The sequence below is a fragment of the Amphiprion ocellaris genome, chromosome 11 (assembly GCF_022539595.1).
Source record: "Amphiprion ocellaris isolate individual 3 ecotype Okinawa chromosome 11, ASM2253959v1, whole genome shotgun sequence".
Classification (NCBI taxonomy): Eukaryota; Metazoa; Chordata; class Actinopteri; family Pomacentridae; genus Amphiprion; species Amphiprion ocellaris.
Genome location: NC_072776.1, coordinates 5,407,008 through 5,428,020, shown reverse-complemented (window position 1 = coordinate 5,428,020; position 21,013 = coordinate 5,407,008). Strand labels below are relative to the sequence as shown.

At 39.6% G+C, this 21,013-nt stretch overlaps 1 protein-coding gene across 4 annotated transcripts in view; it reads left to right on the top strand.

The window, feature by feature from the left end:
* si:dkey-91i10.2 (uncharacterized protein LOC555224 homolog) overlaps positions 1-21,013 on the top strand; it is an 80,903-nt gene that overhangs the window by 20,910 nt on the left and 38,980 nt on the right. For 2 of the 4 annotated variants that reach the window (XM_023269582.3, XM_035947828.2), the window contains exon 2: positions 2,039-2,128. The exons of 1 other annotated variant lie outside the window; for it this stretch is intronic. The gene's annotated coding sequence lies outside the window, so the exon portion shown is untranslated. Of the gene's footprint in view, positions 1-2,038; positions 2,129-10,370; positions 10,527-21,013 lie in introns of those variants that run through there. One more of the 4 variants, XM_035947829.2, reaches the window with a different exon arrangement.

Here is a 21,013-nt window from a genome sequence, read left to right as displayed (position 1 = left end):
TCCTCTTTTACCTGATAAACTGTGGAAATCTGCATTTTCTTGCAACAGGAGGTGAAACTGTTGAGCACCACATTTTGCTGCGTTTGTTTACTCCTTTTCCTTTATAGCACCTTACAGCATCATTAAGGAAAGGGCTATACAAGTAAAAATTATTATTATTACTTGCTAATATGCTACATAGTGTTTTTTGTCTCAAATGGGTCTTTGGGGATGACTGCAACCAGACAGTGAGTCTGTGTTGCCCTATGTGACAGAAATCCATGAATGTCCCTCTTATTTCTGATCATTTGATAAACAAAAATGTGTATTCTTCTAAAGTAAATTAAGCCAAATGTTCCAAATTGACTGAAAAACAATTTAAAAATCAAAACTATTATAAATATTCATTACATATTTACATTCTTATCATGTTAGCAGTGACAATTTTTGCATTTCACTCAGTATTATTCTCCTCTTTGGCTATCTGTGTATAGCTGGTTTTGAAGTCAAATTGTAAACCACTACGCATTAAAAATGACAAGAATTTAGATTAAGTCTGATTGCTACTTTCAGTGAATTATCCATTTTAATGAAAGCTTTCACCTCCCAAAGCACATCATGCCATCTGTACTTTGCAGGTGCACCATCACTGCATCCTGGGCTGAGCACCACCCAGAACCATTATAACTGGTTTAACCCTCCTGTCTTCATTTACAGGCACCAAAAAATATTGTTTCCTTGTCTGAAAAAAAAAATTTAATAATTCAGCAAAAAAATTCCCCAAGTTTATGAAAATTTGCAAAACCTTCAGGAAGAAAATTTCAATAATTCCTTAAAAGTTTTATTAAAAAAAAAAAAAAAAAAATCCCAAAATTTGGCAAGAAAATATTTTCAAAAATCCTAAAAATATCTGAAGTGATTACATATATATCAGTAAAACTTGTAATATTTTCCTTAAGAACATTCACATAAAAATCAACCAAAATCTGGCAAAATTCGCTGGATTTTGATAGATTTTTTTGTGAATGTTCTTAAACATTTTTAACATTTCTTTTTTTCCACCAAAAAATGTTGAAAGATTTCCCAAAAATGTTGCAAATGTGAACATCAGAAGTTTCACTGTGAAAATATTTTTTTCCCACGTTTTCAAACTTTAAAACGGGTCAATTTTGACCCGCAGGACAACACGAGGGTTAAACTAAGACCAGCAGCTAGGCCTCTCTATGAAGACTTCAGGGGGGGCCAAATAATTCCTCCATGCAGGAAAACTGTTACTTGTACGCCAAAGATACCGCCTCAGGGTTCACCAGATTAGTTCATGTACCAGACTGTAAATCCTCCGTGGGTGTGGATTCACTGTGTGTCTATAGAGGAGGCGTGTCAGCTTTCAGCCATTTATCTCACTCTGTTTTTAATCAATTCAGCTGTCAATATGCACTGTATGACTGCCTGTTTTCACTCGTGCTGTTTGTCTGTAAGCGTGATGCAAAACATGAAAAACATGTCCACGTCTGTTTTCTACAGTTTTAGAAGCATAACTGCAGTGGTTGCAGTAGTCTGACTACATATTCTACGGTAAAAACATCCTTTTTATAGCAACAGCTTCACTGGAGGCTGTACCTCGTGATACAGAGACGCTGCTCTAATGGATTTCTGTGTGACCTTATTCAAAGTTCAGCTATTTTATTTGTTTCCTGTTCATTCCTTGGACCCTTGTTTATGACTGTCACTGAGTAATCCTCCCTGTCTGACGCTCTACAGACCTGCCTTCAACACTTCACTGCTTGTTATCTTCATTCAGCCCAAGTACAGTGCAGTTGAGATTCAAAAAGTCGTGCCCACCGCGTGAATATTCTACATTATAATACGTCTCAGCCAGCCCCCTCCATTGATGTGTAAATGCTGATGTTTCTGAAGTGCGCCCAAGCTTCCTACTATTACTATGAAGACTGCAGCGGCTGAATATTAATGTGTTTTATTTGTGCCTCCCACGCAGCAAAGACTTTATGAGCAGTTGTGTCTTGGGAAAAGAGGGATAATGTTGATCTCTGTGTTTCAGAGGCTAATCTTCCTGTGACTGAAGGTGATCCAGCCCTCTGGCTTCCTTTTGGATGCAGAATATCCACTTAGCCCACTGCTCCATCTGCAGGTATGTGTCAAAAACTGTGAGTTTACTGTTTATCTGTGGAGGTGATTCATTTAGACTGAATATTAAAACAGGCTCCCATTTCTCAGATGAATGAAGCTCAGTCATATTTCTGCATCTGTTTGGCAGTTTGCTGTTTGCCTAATATCTATTCAGATGCATGCTGGTACGTCTTCGCTCTGGTGTTCGTATCAGATGGAGCAAGCAGTTAAAAAGTGCATCTCTTTTAATTTCCCTGTGGCGATTTTTCAGGCAGTGATCCAGATATTTGGTGTCGAGGCTGATGAGATGGTGCACAAGAGATCCAGCTTTGAGAGGGACTGTAGGGGAAACTTTAAAAAAAAAAGGACGGATAGACATGGAAGTTGGATTTCATGGGTTGGGTTCATTCAACGTTCTCTGTGGCTGCAGGCGTGTGGATTATGATAGCACGCCTCCCTCTCTTCTTTAAATCAGCCAATCCAGGATCAAGAGGAAGCATGTGCACACTCGCACTGCATCCGCTCACATTCACATCTGAGAATATAGGTCACAGAAATGTCTTTATGTAACACCTGACACGCACGTTTAATGGCGGTTCTGCAGCAGCTTTCCTGTCAGGCGATGGAAAATTAAATAATGAATGAGGTTAATGGGTCATGATGGACACATGTGGCCCTGTTTTCCATTTGTTTCCCATTTTCCAGGCAGGTCACCTGTTCTAGTGCACTGCCTGCTACAATCAATAAAAGCACACATGCACTAATAGCAGAGCTGGATGTTGCTGAGCAGAGCAGGTCATGTTTGAAAAGGAACCGACAGCAGAAAGCCACTGCTTTGGAGGGAATATTGGTATTTGTAGTGTTGAAACCATTAATCAATCAACGGATTTGTTGAGCGAAACAAAAATAACTGATAACAATGGTGGTAATTAATTAGTTGTTTAGGTCATTATTCAGTAGAAATTGAAGACCTTTGGGTTTTGATTGTTGGTTGTAAAATAAAACATTTGATTGCATAAATTAACCTACTGATCCCAGAACAGCTGATGAGGTAATTGCTAATAGAGATAACTATTGGCTCCAACCCTCAGTGATGGTATATGTAACGTACTGTATTGTATGGGATGTAGGTTGTGCACTCTCAAGCACATTGTGAGTGACGGCAGCTGCAGTTTTTGCTGAGATATGTGAACTTTACTTCCCCTGAGACGCCCCATCTCTTCAGCACTGCAGGTCAGAATCTGTTTGAGTCCACATAACTGTATGTCCTACTGTAAGACTGGTGTGGGTTTATATCCAGGAGAGCCATCAGGAAGCAAGAGTCTACTTTTACACAAGTGTCTCTGTGATAGCAGTGCTACTGTAAGTGCAGCTTTAGATTTAATTTTAGTACACAGAATGCAGTCCTGAATAATGGGGATAGCTTCAGTTTTGCAGATATGTACACATTACACACCAAAGTGTTGGATAGATTAAAGTGTTGACCTGATGGTGGCGCTAGATGAAAGGTCAGATATTCAGCAAAGCTTTTACGGCTCATCATGAGGGCAGTTTATCCAATAGCTGCACCAGAGAAATCAGCAAATTCATGAGGTTTTATCATCTTGATAACATGAATGTCTGGATAAAATTTCATTGCAGCGCTTCCAATAGTTGTGTTGAACCAGCTGACTAAAGCTACGCATCGTAGTTTAAATATATGGGATAAAACAATCACAGAAAAACTGCAATGCACCAAATGTTCAGGCAGCCGTAAAATATGGAATCAGTTAAATGTGGTGCAGAAATGACTGAGATGTGCTGAGGCTAAAGTCATACTTAATTACACCTACTCCTTATCACAATGTAAAATTAACAGACTTAATTAACAGCACAGACTGGAGGCAAGTCATTTTTTTCCTGATTTGCGCTATGCTTTTTAAATTCCTCCACAAATTCCCCTCATAATGAATACCTCAGTATTAAATTCTTTTAGACATTCACTAAGTTTTCAAGTCATACTAATGTCTCTTTGACAGCAGTTGTGATTCAAATGCTTGATTTGATGCTTTTCACTTTATTTGGGCAATGCCAGAGCTTTCAATCTGGTGAATCTGTTTGATAAATGGTACTAATGGTTCAGCATATCATTAAAGAATAAAAAAGACAAGCCTCTACACCACTAGTGGCGTGTAGAAAAACATCTCCCCAAAATGATGTTCCCATGCAGCTAAACTATATATGCCATATTGCATTTTAATAAACATATCTTGGCCATTTTTTGAAAACATCTTGCTTTAATGTCACTCCTTTTCACCCAACCAGTCATATACTGGATGGGGTAGGACTAATCAGAACTCAGAAAATCCATGAGAAGTCTTAATATGATGTGAAAGCGTTGTAGTTTTACCTGAACTGCGCATTTTTTCTGAACTTAACTATACAGTTTTGGTGCCTAAACAAGCAGTTTTCAGTAGTTTTCATGTCTATACCTAACCAAACAGAGTCAAAACAAAAATTTAAGTCTTTATTTTTCTGAATGAGGCTCAGTTTGTGGACTTATACCTCCATCCTGCCTCCTCATGTTCAACTTGTGGCTCTTTCAAACTGGATGCCTTTCACTGTAAACCACTTTAACTGTATAAGTTCTCCTGCTGCCTTAACCATGTGAGTTAACAGCACTTTGATCGATTAATTAGTTCAGATTCATTTTAAGAGTTGTTTAAGTGTAAAACCAGCTGTGGTAAATGAACTGAACTTAAGAAAACAAGTTCCTTAAACTTAAGGTATTAAGTTGAATCTTCTACTCAGGAGTTTTAACTCTCTAACAATGAATCCCAGGAAGTCTGCTGATATGTTAGTTTTGTTTTCTATGAGTTCATTTTATTGAGCTGAGTGAACTCTTAGCTGTTTTCTTGAAATTGTGTTTTTAAGTTCTAAAGCAGAACATTTAAGTTCAATTAACCAGAAATGAGCAAAACGATTAATTAAACTAGAAAAATAAAAGTTGGTTTAACTAAATTCCCCTATGATAAACAAGTCTTATGATGATTTACCGTGTACTACGTCCAACAATGTCTTTTTATAAACCGAAGTGTACAGTTTAATTGTACAAAGTTGAGAAAACAGAACACTGTGACTCACCAAACTCTCTCAGGTTAATCTTTCTATCAGCAGACAAAGGCCCAGCTAATGGTGTAAATATAGTTCAGTGTGTCGAGCCTGTGGCTACTATTCCTGGATGTATGTCACTGTGCATGTCCATTGTGCATTGTGACCTCCATCAGCCTCCGCCCAGTCGCCCATCCTTCTGTTGACTGTCAGCCATCAAAGGAGCTCTCTGTGGCCCACAATGCCATTGTAGTTGCCAAGCAATCAGGCTCCAGATAAACTGGCAAGGGAACATTTTTACGACGTCCTGTATTAACGCACTCCTCCCCCCTTTCAAATGTAAACATTTCCAACAACAATGCATTATTCCTGCCTGGGAGACCAACAGTAGCCGGCATTGTCCAGCAGTGATGAGAACACCCTGCTCATATACTCTATTAGTGTTCATTACATATAGACTAATGACAGCGCTGGTTTGCTTCCTGGTTCAGGGAAACCCTGGTCTTCAGCAGAGAGCGTCATGCTTTTGAGCTTCCAGGGTTACTTAGTCAACACTAAAAGCCGGTTCTCTCTCCTTCATCTCCCCTGAGTCACGGCAGTCGTGCTAAATTTAGCAGACCTCAAAAAGTAATGGTGTGGCAAGTTCTTATTGACTCTCCCTCCCTCTCGTCGCATCTCCGTATATTTTCTCGGTAAAAGGCTTGTCCGTGACTCACCCTCGGCAGTGAGGTGCCCTATGAATTATTGAACCGATGGTGGAGCCCTCATAAATTATGTAACCGAGCGTCGCCGGGCAAGCGGGGCAGTTCAGTGCATACATCTCATCAACCCTTTGGTGTCAGAACCACATAGGCCTCTGTATGGGTTCAATAATGGGAAAGGGCCAAGCTGGACACACATACACACTCAACATTATGCATTCTGCAATAAAGGCTTTCCATCTAGAAGTGACAACGCACAAACTAGAACCCCGCAAGCCGAAGCGCATCAACACGAGCACCAACAGTCAGTAGATGTGCTTCCTGTCATGAATAGTGTCTCAATTGGAAAAAAAACTTGCAGAGATGCAGACATTTACACTTCTATCTCTGCATGTTTGTGGAGACTTAGAGCCTCTTTTAGTTCCTTGTTTTGGTTCCTCAGCTGGTAAATTCTGCTTCCTCATTAATCAAGCTTTAATAAGCCCACTGTACACTTCTGACAAAGTTAGAGACTAGTTGATTAGAAAAGTGGAACATTTAGCAGCTAAAGAGTCACATTTATGTCATATTTTAAGAGTTGTTGGCACCAAAACAGAGCTTAGAGGAGGCTGAATGTTAGATTTCCACTCATCAGCTGGACTGAAGCATTGACATGATGATAATGTGGAGGTCTTGTCCTCTCCAGTGGCTCAAATAATCAATGAATGCAGGGTTAACATCATGCAAAGCATTTTATTAGAGACATGCTGGAGTCTTGTTGTCTGGTATCCTCGTTGTAAAAACCCCACAAACCACAACCTGTTGTTGTAGCCTTTGTTTTGTATATACTTAGAAGAAAAATGTAATTTCCATGTTAATTAATGAGATTGGTGCTCAGCTACCAGTTTCCAACAGTTTCCAGTCTGTAAAGCTAACGAGCTACTGGGGGTAGCTTCATTATTTAAACATGAGCGTAGTATTGATCTTCTCGTCTAACCGGTGGACAGAAAAGCAAATGAGAATGTTTCCCAAAATGGTGAACTATTGCTTCAGCAACTCGGCAACAGATTTATTTGCTCATAATAGAGAAACTTTTTTTCTCTACTGTTTTGCAGATTGTAGTGCACTCAATCTTTAGCTCAATCGGGGTTACAAAAAAAACTGAAGAAAACTGTCCTTTCCTGCAATCAGATCTGACAACAATACAATGAAACCTCTGGTCTGCTGATGTGCCAGCAGGCTAACCTCACTAATATCAGGTTGTGTTGGTATTCAAAGGTTAAATTAAGTGACGAGTGATAAAGACATGTCAACTTTCAATTAATCTGACAGTTATTTCATGGTTTAATGACTAATTGCTTGGCAGTTTTTTCATTTTAGTATGTAAAATCGTGAAAAATCATCAAGACATGGCTTGTTTTGTGCAGCCAGCTCATCAATACATTCACTGTAACTGCATGAAAAACCGGTTTCTGTTGTGTTGAAGGCTTGTCAGGTTATTGAGACGTCATTCATGAAAGCCTCCATCTGTTTGGAACTCGAGCAGCAGGGTCACTACAGATTCTGTTAATTCATGTAAAAGTGGATTTCAAAGTGGCCGATTTGGCAACGATTACATACTGTATATTCATATGCTTGGCCATAAACACCTCCCTCCGTCCTGTGATTAATTCTCCCTGCAGTCGACATATTGATTGTTTGAAGTGTGCTGAAGCTGCTAAATATTAGAGAAACACTGTAGCAGCCTTGAAGGTTTTCGTGTGTTTCTGTGGATGCAGAACAGCAGGTGCTCGGTGAACAAACTCCCTGCACTGACCACTGATAACGGTTTCACCAGCATCTGATATGTTTCTCTCACTGTGACACTTGCCTTTAAGGTTGATAAGGGAATGGGAACAAGATAAGCAAAGCAGAAAATGTGTTTTTAAGCTTTGGCATGTACAAAATGATGAAAGTGGTTGGTTTTTGGTGTAATTTGGCACTTTAAGTGACAACAATCTGGTATAAAAAGCTGAATTTCTTTTAGGGCATTGCTTTGTCTTGTTTCTAAGTCGTTTCTGGCTCAGTTTGTACTCCCAAATACACGGAGAGCCGTCTGATGCCCACATGGTGTTTCGTGACTGTTATTCCCACAGGAAGTCGGGGTTGTGGGATGGAGTCTCTCCATATGTCTGGTCGAAGCCAAACACACCAGAGCGTTGTCATTTCAGCCCACTGCAAAAAAAAAGACAAATAGTGTTGCAGCAGAGCCTCAGCTTTGCACTAAAAGAGTTACGCAACATTTATGCATGTTTGATGCCGTTAAAATTGTTCATTCTCATGACACATGTTTCCTCCGACAGAGCAGAAGATCTGATTAGATTCTGAACATCCTGCTGGGTAAATAAATGTGCATTTTAATGAGGGAAATTTGGATTTTTATTGAGATGCAGACTTCATTTTAAAACCCCTGTGTTTTATGTGAAAATGGAGTGTTGTATAGTGATACGGAAATATCTGCTAATCCGTTCGTTTTCATATTTCATGGTAGGTGAAGGAATTCTACTGATTGCCGTCTATTGTTTTCTTCCTCCTCTAATGAAATTCTACATTGTGAGTCATGATGCATAATCCTGCCTTTCAGAGGGAATAACACTCTTATATTTTGTCATTTTATTTATTTATTTTGGGGCTTTTTTTAGCCTTTATTTGACAGGAGAGTGAAGAGAGACGGAGAGCTCTAAACACTCAGCTGTTGGGTCGCCTTAACACTCATCTTTGACTCAAATAAAAACAGGTAGTTGGCTTAGCCAGCTGTATTCTGGTTATTGTAGAATTATCTCAGCATTTGTACATTTAGATATTAATAACACACTCTCTAAATCAAGCAGCATAACTGATTAGTTCATGCTTTCCAGAATCACCATGCAGTACTTTAGTTTAAGACCTGCTTCAGTTAAAGTCCTATTTTTTTTTTTTTTTTTTTTTTAACATTCTAATGTTAATATGATGAAAGACATATCATGAGTGACATAAACACTTGATGCCATGGTGGGGCATTTCCACCTTGAAACTGCAGCGCACTGACGACAGTTTCAAGAACTGAGGTTCAATCTTCAAGGTTTTCAAACGTAACAACCCCGAAGAGTCCTGTTTACTTACAGGGTGGAGATTTATGTATCGTTGTTCTCCTTCAGAGTCGGTTTCTGGTTCAAACACGTATTGCTGAATTGCCTTATTCCACATTTCTATTGTCTAACATGGAATACTTCTACGGTGTTTGAACAGTGGTTAGGTGAGCTGGTGTGCTCGAGCTGCAACCAGAAGGTGAAGGGTTAATGGAAAGAGAGGCGTGGACTTCATAGATTTTATGACGATAAATTTTAGAGCAGTAAGGGATTATTTTCATTTAAAAAAAACTTCTAAATATGTAACCTTTATACATTGAGATTAGTTTATAGGAGTAAAGTTAAACAACTTTCATCATCTTGGCTATAAAACCATCTTGGTCAAGGTTAGGGAACAGTTCTGCTCATGGTTAAAGAAAACGACGCTGACAGCCAGCTGAAAAAATATGGGAATGGAAAGCAGCAGTTTCAAGTCAGATGTTTGGTTGACCCATCCATCCACCCCAACCTCCTCCTTCTGCAGATTTGTAGCTGTAAAATACCATCATGCTACTTTCTCCTCTGCATCCTTTCAGCTGCTAGAGGTTTTTATCTCTTAGATGTTAATATATATTGTTTTTAGACATCTACTCCAACAAGTTCTGCTTTTGTTTTCCTTGTGAGCACAATGTAAAGTGTGGCGCATCTAAAAATTTCAGTATTTTAGCTTTTCAGCATTGTGGTTAGAAGGTAGAAAAACAATGTTTGGAAATGATTGTCTCTGAAAATTTAACTCTTGCTCAAAAAAAAAGTGAATTTAGAAGAACGCCATGTTTCAGTTTCATCAACATTTATACACAAGTTATCCAACAGATTTACAATATTTATCCCTAGTGCACTAACCAATAAATGATAAATCCAGATGGGCTGTTTACAGGGTGAAAAGTGAACATAAATGCTCTTTAATATCTGGCAAGGGTCAACTATAACATAGTGCAGATCAAAGTATTATTTCTGTATTGGTTCTTCCAGAGTGACCGTGAAAGTTTCACTGTGATCCATTTCTGCAGCGTTCCAGGGCTTCACCTTATTTGTCATGTTTGGGGTTTTTCCAGGGTAAAAGTCTGAGAAACTCCAGACTGTGGTGGATTAGTTTTGTCCAGGACACTTTTGGACGTCTGTATGGGATCCAGGTCATCAGCTGGTTTCTGAGGAGAATGAAACAGAATCAGGGACTGATGAAGAGTCCAGACGCTGCAGGATGATGGTAGCAGCACCTGCCTGCACTCTGCTCCGTTTGTGTGTTCGCCCTGAAAGGCATGAGACAGCCGCTTCCTGGTTTCCATGCCAACCTTGCGACGGGGCTGTTCACATTGGAGCATGCTCAGTTTGCCCCCCTCCCCTCCTTCCCCGGGAACAATAAGCCAGTGAGAGGCTCACGCTCGTTCATGCACTCTCCTCCAGCTCGCAGTGGGAGCGAGACGGAGAGGAGAGGCTTCCTGCTGAGGTTTACTGAGCTCCAAACACGCACAGCGACCAACAAAACACACAAAACACAACAACGGTGAGTAACCACCTAATACCCTTGTATATTTCCAAGCTTTTATGTCACCGTGGTGAGGAGTTTGTAGCATCTGTAGCTGGAGGAGAGAGCTGTGGAGTGGAAAAACTAGAGATAAAGAGGAAGCATGTGCTCTGCTTTGTAAGTGACAGGACTGCAGAATGTCATCATTACACTCAGGTATCCCTCCCATGTTTGAGCTTTGGGAGGAATCTTTTGCCTTTAGGGTTTTTTTATGAATGGTGAAGACAGGTTGTGTATTTTTATTCCGCTGAATCGGAGGTGTAGTAGTTGACAAAGCAGGCATCGCTCAATAATTCATGCAGCCTTGTATGGAGAGAAGTCAGGGATGGCAGCAGGTGTAATGTGATGCTTTGCATGGACACAGATAGGCTCTTTTAGGCTCTTTTCACAGTGCAGCGCAATTTACAGCCTTCTATCTCCTTCATGCTGCTTATCAGACATTTTACCGCCTGCTCTTTGAATGCTCATTTCACCTGAAGATAAAACTCAAAGCGGGGAAAGTCTTTCCTTCAGAATAAACACAAGTATGACAGAGAGGCTCATCCATCTCTGAAATGTTATATGATCCACTAGAAGAGGGAATGTGAGGAGCTTCATGCCTGGCTGGCTCTATAAAATCTAGTGTATGAGTGTGTGTGGTCCGTCTGCCTACCAGCAGGAAAGATGTCTTCGATATCATCCCGTAATCTTTTCTCTCTCTGAGGCGCACTTACGGATTCCCTGCCCGCCTCCCACAAGATTAATTATTGTGGCTGATAAATTCCTGGCTGGTCGATAGAGTATTCCTCTGCAGCCGGCTGCCTCTTGTGTTTGTGTTTGTAGAGCAGCATGAAGATCAACTGGCTGGTTTGTGGTTTCATGTGTAAACTAGAGGAGCAGGGATGGGCTGGAAAACATGGGATTATATTAACATGTTCATCATAGAGCAAATGAATGAAAGGAAATGTGTCTGGTTTACTGATATTCTTGACTTCATTGCATTAAAAATAACCTTTAACTGACTTATTTCAATTATGGTTTTGGGTGACTCAATAGCTGAGAGGTTTGGGCGCAAATTAGAGCTGCACCAGCTACTGTTTTGGTGAATGATGACTCAATCCGAGTTATTTTTTGAAGAGAAAAGGTCCACATTCTGTACAAACACAACAAACAGAAAAGTCAGCCTTTAAAACCGGATATCACATTTTCTAAGCTGTTAAATTCTACAGTATGTTAGATTTTTAGACACAGAGCTCAAGTGTCCTCGATTCTATTAAATGAATCACCAACTTTTAGGATAAATCGATTAATCAGTTTGAGTCATTTTTTTCAGAAAAAAGGTGAAATTCCCTGATTCCATCTTCTTAAATAGGATTATTCTGTGACATTTTATGGCAGTAAACTGAATATCTTTGGGTTGTGGACAGTACAATACATTTCAGGATGTAATACAACACATTCGGCTTTGGGAAACACTGGCAGACTTTTTATTAATCATCTGTGTAGATTCTAGATCATCCAGGTCATGGAGCAACTGGACTTCTCTTTTAGGTCCTTGAAGACATTTCACCTCTCATTATAAATTTCTGGCATTTTATAGATCAAACAACTAATCGATTAATTGAGAAAATAATCCGTAGTTGCAGCTTTAGTGCCAATGCTTCCGAGCAGTGAGTCCTCGGTTCGATTCCCAGCCAGCTGGCAGCTTTACGGCATGTCAGAGATGCTCTCTTTCCCTACATTTATTATCCCTCTACACTGTAATTGTCCAATAAAACTGAAAATGCCAAAAAACACTACAAGTTTTGTTTTAATGCAAGAACTGCTAACATCCATTCACCTGCCATGCTGTAGTAGCTGTTTAAATTCCAAAATTACATCCAGAAATGTAATGTTTTATCTGACCACTGGTCCCAAAATCTAAATAATTACATTTATTCTCATAATAATATGCAGAGAGAACATAGATTTGATATTTTGTGTGGCTCAAAGCTCTATTGATTGATATTTTTGGGCCGTTTATGCTCCTTATAAAGTTTGACTTGTCTATTTTATACATCTTATCCACCTGGAACGTATGTATTACGTGGAATATAAGTCCAGTATTTACTCTCAATATCTGTCTCTTTATCTCCAAGATATTTTACCATCTATACCAGCTGTACTCACTGCGTTTGTCTGTTGTTTAGTGCTTTCCAGACGGTAGAAGACAGAAGTTTGTCAGTTATCTACTGCTGCTGAGGAGCGCTGAGACCTAGCCAAGCGCTAAATGTGTCATAAAAGCAAATCTATGAGCTAAAAGGGGCTAAAAACACTCTTGGAGGTGGTTAAAACTCTCTGTGGGTTCATCACTGAGATGGATCCTTTTTTCATTAGTCAGATGTAAAATTATTGCCAGCTTCATTTCACTCAATCCCCTGTTCAGTTAATTGATTCACCACTGAGCTGCGTGTCTGGAACATGGGAGGAGAAACACGCTGCACATCACCTGAAACTTCAGCCGAGGTGACGAATGAAAGACAAGAGGAGGCGACGCATGGAAGGACCCAGAGAAAAGAGAGGAGGAGCAGAAAATAGAGAGTTGTAGAGTGATGGGAGAGAGGGAGAGAAAAAGCTCTTTCACCCTGCGGGAAATTGGAAAATAAATTGAGTTGACATAGGCAGGTTTGCATAGAGGTATTGATGCTGTGGAGGAGAGAGGTTTGGACTCGGGGCCTCCGAGGTTCAGGCGAGGCTAATCATCTCCGTATCCACCGATTAGGACGACCGAAAGGCTTCCCGGGGTTAGCAATTAGCAGTTTCCATCTGATACAGTCCAGTGTGGTTTCGTCCTCAGCTCTGTGCTAATTAAACATCACTTCGGTTTGTCCTTTAGTCAAAACCAGAGACAGGGAACCTAATTTATGGAGCAGCAACTGTTTTGAGCCCATCGGAAGAAGAGATCTGGTTGTTATTGCAGCTTTCTGTCCAAGTGCCTTCTTTTAATTTGGTGCTGCTGAAGAGGCACTCAGTCTGGGATGTCAGGTTGGATTTTTCAGAGCTGAGAGTGTTTCGATGTGACACTTCTCTGATGGGAGGAATTTAATCTCTTCCTTCTATCTTCTTTTCTTGCTTTTGCTCCTTTCTCTTCAGTGCGAGGAGGATTTTGGAGAGTGTGGGTCACATTTGTGGTTTTAAACTCGTCACACTTGGAGATATGTGTTGATGGTTTTGACCAATCAAAAGTCTGCTGTGTCTTGAGTGCATAATTCAAAATTATGACTATTTTTTCAGGTATCATTGTGGTAATGTTATCTGTATTAAGAACCAACAAGAATGACTGCTGGGCGTTTCTGTAAAACCCTGATACATACTGAAACAGTTTTTTTTTTGTTTTGTTTTTTTGTGTCAAAATCTGAAAAATAAAAGCAAAATATGTTAAGATGCAGATAACTGTAGGCCATGGTATAATACACTTATAATAGTAGAAGGGTACATTTTTTATTATTTAAAAGTGCAAAAATATTTTAAAACATAGTTTTTTTGAACAATTTACTGTTATTTACAGCTTTTCACAGTTTAAAAATAATAATACAGATAATAGCTAGAGAGTATAATTTATATATTAATCTTAAAAACTAGACTAAAACTGTCCACATAAAAAATCTATGTTTTTAAAAAAGGTAATACATGCTTTTACAATGTTTGACTGTAAAATTACACTATTTTACTGTATTTAAATCAGATATTTTTGGCAGATATTTGCTGTTACTAGAAAGAAAAATTCTGTATAATAAGGATTGAGAGGTGTTAAAAAATGACCAAGTATGTTTCAGATTTCCCTTGTTTTGTTAAATTGCAAATAATATCTAATAAAATCATGGGGAAAGTATTATTTTACATATTAACTGTAAAAGCAACAAAAAACCCCAATATGTGTAGTTTTTATAAATGGTAATGTCTGACCAAAATAATCCACAGTTTAGCTGCATTTTAATCTGCTAAAAATATTTATATGTTCTGTTATTTTCATATTGTTTTTCTTTTTTTTTACATTACAAAATTCTTTTTTTAAGCACTTTGCCTGACAAACTTCCAAAGTGCTTAACAGAAAGAAAATCATTACAAAGACTACAGCATCAGTAAAAATTACAAAGATTGTTAAAGAAACGAGATAAAAACAGACCATAAACAAAGAGCATTAAAATAATGTGACCATAAAACAGAAGAATTGGGTGTTAAACACATTTATATATCACACATTCATAACATCCTGTTAATAAAATAATGTTTTCAGAGACTAAAGATGCAGTAACTCTGAACTCCTTCCTGCAGCTCTCTCGTTAGTCAGTTCTCTGTAAACTGAGGTGACAGATGATCAATGGCTCTCCGTCCCTTTTCATTTCATCCCTCCCCCTCGCTGCTAATCATCACATCCCTCCAGCTCTCCCCTTTCATCGCCGTCATCCCTCCTTCTCCACCTTCCTCCTGAAAAACCTCCTCCTCTTCCTCTCCCCTCGGTTTAAGCCAATTACCACCATGTCCTTGGCTGATGGAGGAGAAAGAAGAGGGGCTTTTCCTGCTTCTCTCTCCTCTTTCATTCCCTCCCTCTCTTAGAGGAGGTGTGAGTCATATGATGACATCCAAAAGGGCTTCGGCAGATTCCCGTCCACATATCGCCTGAATCGGATTTGATAATCAGGCCTTGATGAATCTCTGATTGCTCCTTGTTAAAGCCGACAATCAGACGACTAGAAAGGCTTTTGGAAATCGTTGACACCCTTCAGCAAGGTCAGGGTTCAGCATCGATCCTGAGAGAAAGGAGGCGAGAACATGAGGGAACTTTAAAAAAACAAGTCATTATTTTTTGAAAAGATGCTCTTTAATTACAAACCATCCAGGAAAACCATGCGCTAATACAGCCAGTGGCTTCTTTCACTTACTTATCTTTAGGCCTTAACTTTCAGCCAGGGAGAGACTTATTTTGTAATTTTTGTCATTCAGATGATCTAAGGCACTGAAAAAGGTGAAATTTCCGTTCATTTCACACACAAAAAAGACAACAATCGGATTAAAGTCAGAAGAAAAAGGTTTTGGCAGATATTTTTATATTGTTTGATGTGGATCTGCAGATATTTGTTCCATCTCTGTGAATGAATTGAATCAAACCAACAGATTCATGTGTTAGAGTGTGATCCTTGGAGCTTTGGCCACCAAATGATCATCCACAACAACTGATATGAATTTCTACATTATTGTTCATGTTGCATATGGCTTTCATTTCTATTTTTAAGGCTTGATTAGGTTGATAGTTGGATCAGTGGTGAATTACTTAAATTTCTTGCTTGACTTTCAGCCAAGGAATGGCTTTTATTTTGTATTTTTTCATTCAGATTATTGAAGAGGGGAAAGTTTTACAGCATTTCAAGGGGTTTCGGCAGTTATATTCCTATTTTTAGGTGTGAATCTGCAGATATTTGCTCCATCTCTAAGCAGAAATTGAATCCAATCCAGCAGATTCATGAATTTACTTGTTATGGTGTGATCTTTGCAGCCACCAATTTGAAATTATCCAGTATTTCACACACAATAGATGCAAAAATTGGTTTAAGGTCAGAAAAAGTTATTTTTGAGGTGTGAGTTCGCAGCTTTATCTGTGAAAATGAATAGAATCCCATCTATCAGACTCATATCAGCCACAAATGCTTTATTCAGAACGACCAATGTGAGTTTTTACAGCATCATGAATGATTCATGTGACTTTCATCTGTATATTTAAGGTTTTTTTAGTTGAGAAAATCAGTCCAGAACTGTCTCCTGTCCCTTAGTCACCAGTGTTGAGCCGTCGCTCCACCCCAATCTCCTTCTGAAATTATTAATATAAAAACCTTCACTGATTCAGATTCTGCTTTGAAAAAGCTGTAATTTGTACTACAACTGATGTTACTGTAAATATAAGATGGAGGTTTGAACCAATGGCTGACCCTGACTTAGAATTTCCTCTTTATGCTGGTCGAAGCTGCTGATTGGAATCACTGTAGAGGTGATGGTACACGACAAACTCTGATTTCTACCGTCCACTTTCAGCAGATGAATCAGAAAGCAGATTTCCAGTTCTGTGCACATATTAATGTATTTTATTAAGTACGATGGAGCACTAATATCCAAGAGACCAAATATTTACCACAAGACGTCTTTGAGAAGAAGGCGACTTTAGTTTGCAGATTTACTGAATCAAATATGGATCTTCTGTTTGGAAATGGAGAAGTCCGTTTTGTAGCTGGCTGTTACTGTCTGTGGCTCTACTAAATATTTATTTACATCGTCTTCTTCATCAGGAATTAGAAATTTAATGATTCTTTACATTCATTTCTTTAATAGTCTCACTGTGTGCTCACTTTGTCATCTCATCCACTAAACCTCCTTTTTCCATTTAATTTAGTCATTTTCTTCTTGGCTGCTCAGAAATCTCTCATTATTAAAGAATAGGCTGCTCGGTTTCTGCAACTCTTTCCTCTTTTATTCCCTTTTCTTCACCACAGGGAGTTTTTTCCTGCGCTACCAGCTGCCAGTGATCCATCGGGTAAATAAAACTCTGTTTAGCTCCTCAGCAACACGCTAGTTAACCAGAGACAAAAGCACTTAGACGGGACGCATTAATTGGCTTTTTTTCCCTTTTTTCTGTCTTTGTTTTCATCATCAGTCTCCATTTGTCTTTCCTGCGTCCACCTTCAGCCTCCTCTCATCCGTCTCCTTTATTCCCTGTGATGGTGACTCAGCGGCCATCTGCTGCCCGGCAAATCCTCTCCTGACTTATTACCCTCGATCTGTTTATTAACAGGACGACACTGATACCTCTATCTGCTCTACCTATCTCCTCCTCTTCCTCACCTTCACCTTCCTCCTCCTCCTCGGTGGGCTGCTATCAGGTATTCCTCCTCCTGAATCCATATCTAAGTGTTGCTTCCCTTCATTCTACCTCATATCTTGTTTTTTTTTCCTCCTCTCCTCATTCTTCACCTTTTTTTTCCTCCCGGGAAACAGATTGTAGGAATGAGGTCAGAGCGTGCGTGTGTGTGTGTGCGTGTGTGTGTGTGTGTGTGTGTGTGCGTGTGCGCATATGGATATGAATGTGATCCGACTGTTGATGTTTTGTTTATTCTGTAGGTGTTACTGATGTCATTATGATCCCTGCAGCAACGACACACACACCGGAAAACACCCCGGGGGCAGGTGTGTGTGTCTATTTATGTGTGTGTGTGGGTGTGTGTGTGTGTGTGTGGGTGTGTATATAAGTGTGTAGACCTTACGTTGAACCAGACTACTGTCGTATTTCTTCTCTGCAGAGACTGAATCTTTCCGCTAGTTTCTGTTTTTCTGTTTGTTTTCTCCACTTTTTCTCCCCTCTGCTTTTAGCACCATTACTGGCTTCAGGAAGTCATTAGAGGAAAGTTTACATGATTTCAGCGGTTTGATCTGTTTGGGTTGGTGTGTTTTCCAGGAGTCCAAATATATTTCATTGTTGGGAGTTGTATTTGTTGTCGGAGGAAATGAATCTCAGCACAGCTTCATACTAATGAGACGGATGAGATGCTGGATTTATACTCGTGTGTTGAATCTGTACAGCGCATATGTTGTTGTAGGAATTTATACTTGTCCCACTTTTTTTTTAATGCATTTCCCTTAACGGTGTCTGAAATGGAGCAGATTTTATTGGAATTGGAGCTGATAAATGATAAAGAACAGCTGCTTTTACAGCAATCTTTGCTACTGAGTGTGTATAGCTTAGTGAAGCTATGAAACTTCATGAGCAATCACAGCTCATTACATATTACATGTCTGTGCAAATCTACATTCAGTGTCTTAGCAGAAAAAGTCGACCAATCACTTTTGTCCTTCTTTCTGAGGCAACAAAACATCTTAAACCTGATATTTTTAAATCTTTGTTCTCACATGTAGAATATAAAACACTGCAGTTAATGAACATCAGAAATATAGAAAACCTGCTTCCAGTAACACAAAGCCAGAATCAGCCATAGCACCATGTACTGTATGCAGCTGCATCATTTATGAAAAATTGTTTTTTTTCATACTTAAAAAGGTCATCAGGTTCCAATAGAGATGTTTGTTGTGGAAATATAATATACATTTTGACAGAAGCACTGATGAGGCACCAGAATACAGTTTTCTAGAAATCCTAGGAGTTATTTCTGTCATTGAGGGTCCAGATGTAAAACGTTAGATAGCTTCGGTTCAGACGGATTTAAATTTTTCTTGGCTGAGTCACCAGAACAAAAGATGTAGAAAAGAGAAGTGAAGCATGACTCTAATCCAGTTACAGTTGACTGTAATATTCTGTGAGACGGCACTTTGTGGAAACCTGATAAAAGATTCATCAGATTAAAGCAGTCCGGCTTCAGATATTTTCACTTTTGGATGAATTTGGCTGCTGCGGAGCCACGATTCAGCCCAAACTGAGTGACTTTGTATTCTGACTTTGCTGCAGCTCCGACATGAGCTTCTGACTATAGTTTGTTCCATTTGAACTGGGCAGACATGATTTCTGAGTTACCAATCAGAAATTTCATCCGGAATGCCGCCTGTAGTTGATTTTGTGACTCGGAAAGTCAGAATAACCTGATAAACTCAACCTCCAAATCCAAGATGGCTGCTCAGTTCATCAATAGTAGTGAAACTTGTGGTGATTTACTGTTTATTATGCTTTAGCTCTTATTAGCACTTGTGTCTTATTTATGGCGCATTAAATCAGATGGAAACAAAGTGCAGTCCAGCCTCCACTGGCAGGACATGCAGAATATAGCAATGTGTTATTAACGACTGGTGCTTTTAAATTGAAAATAGAGAATTTCCTGGGTGTGTCTGTCTTGGTTTTCCAACTTAGAGCTTCAACAATAGAGCTTCAGAAACTGGGCACTGGTTCCAGGTGGAGCGAATGTTTACAGGAAGGAGCTCCTTATCGACTCACTTCAGCATTTCTGTTTTCATTACATGTACGGTCCAACAGTTGTGACGCAAATGTTAGCTCCAAAACAACAACAAATAGTCGTTACTGAATGTTAGTCTGGTTTTATGACCATGAAGAGAACAATGTCCTGTTATGTTGCCTGTACGGCGTATTTTATGTAGTTGATGCCGATGTTTGAGGAGAAACCTGCTCCTCAATGAGGATATTGAGAAAGATGGTAGAAAAATGGTGGTTCTTGTCTTCTGAGTTTAATTTATCAGTGTGAAAACAAGCACAGCAGTTTTTCAGACTAGAGTAGGTACTTTTTCCTCACTGAAAACAACTGAAATAGGTTCGATAGGGATAGTTCTTCTGGATCGAACACATACATAGATTGGCGCCATCTGAAAGTCCCTGCAGTGGCCTAGTGATCACTGATGCTCATATTGTAGTCTTTTGACGTGCAAAACACACAGAAAAGCTGATTTCTCATAAATATAGCTGAAATAATTAAGATTCAAGACCAAAACATTAACCTACTGTACTGTGAAATTATCCAGGATTCTTATAAACTGCATGAACCCTTTAATTACAAAGACATGTTTAGTTTTCTATATGCTAATCACAGTTTACCCACATAAAAATCCAGATCAGATTCTTTCCATCCACATTGCACCATAGAGTCTATCCCTGGCCTCCACCCAGTGCATGCTGGGATAGCGTCTAGCTCTCTGTAAATGAATGGGTAGCTAAAGAAGATGATGATTGAATCATGAAAGTAGAAAGTAGGAGGATCAACACTGGCAGTTGGAAGTCTATCTCAGCTTGAACGCTCTCAGATCTGAGAGTATTTTGAAAAGCTTTAAGAAACAAAGAATACGAAGGATGTTCTTTTGATTTGAAACCATGCATCAGAGCTCCAAGCCTCAGGCGAGTGGTCTCGTCCCGAAAAACCCTCGCTCATTATTTCTGTGTCACTTAAATGGCGGCAGTGAGCTTCAGCCGTCCTCCAGCGTTACGCTCAGCTAAATGTACAGATTAGTCATTGCATCACATCCCGTCCCTGTTTGTTAGCCTCTCTTTCTTCTGGGACATCGGTGGTGATGGGAGCGCTTCATTTCTCCTCCTCAGAGGGAAAGATTCATCACAGCTCCGTAAACATGTTCGTCCAACACACCGTCTGAAGATCACAACTGTAAACCGTCACAGGGGATTTTAAACGCCGCAGTTAGAGAAGATGTGGTTTGATCTGGTTCTGTAGGGTGTGTGTGTGTGTGTGTCTGTGATTGTGTGTGCATGTGTGCATGTGTGCCTGTGTGCGTGTGTGTGGAGCCTGCAGATACCTGTCGCTGTAAAGGTTAGCTCGGAACAGCCTTTGTTATGGATGCAGGATCCATAACCCTCAATAAGTGGATGGAAGAGGCTGGTGACAGAAAGCCACTCTGCTGATTAGGGGTGACACACACACACACACACACACACACACACACACACACACACACACACACACACACACACACACAGATTATTCCTGTTTTCTATC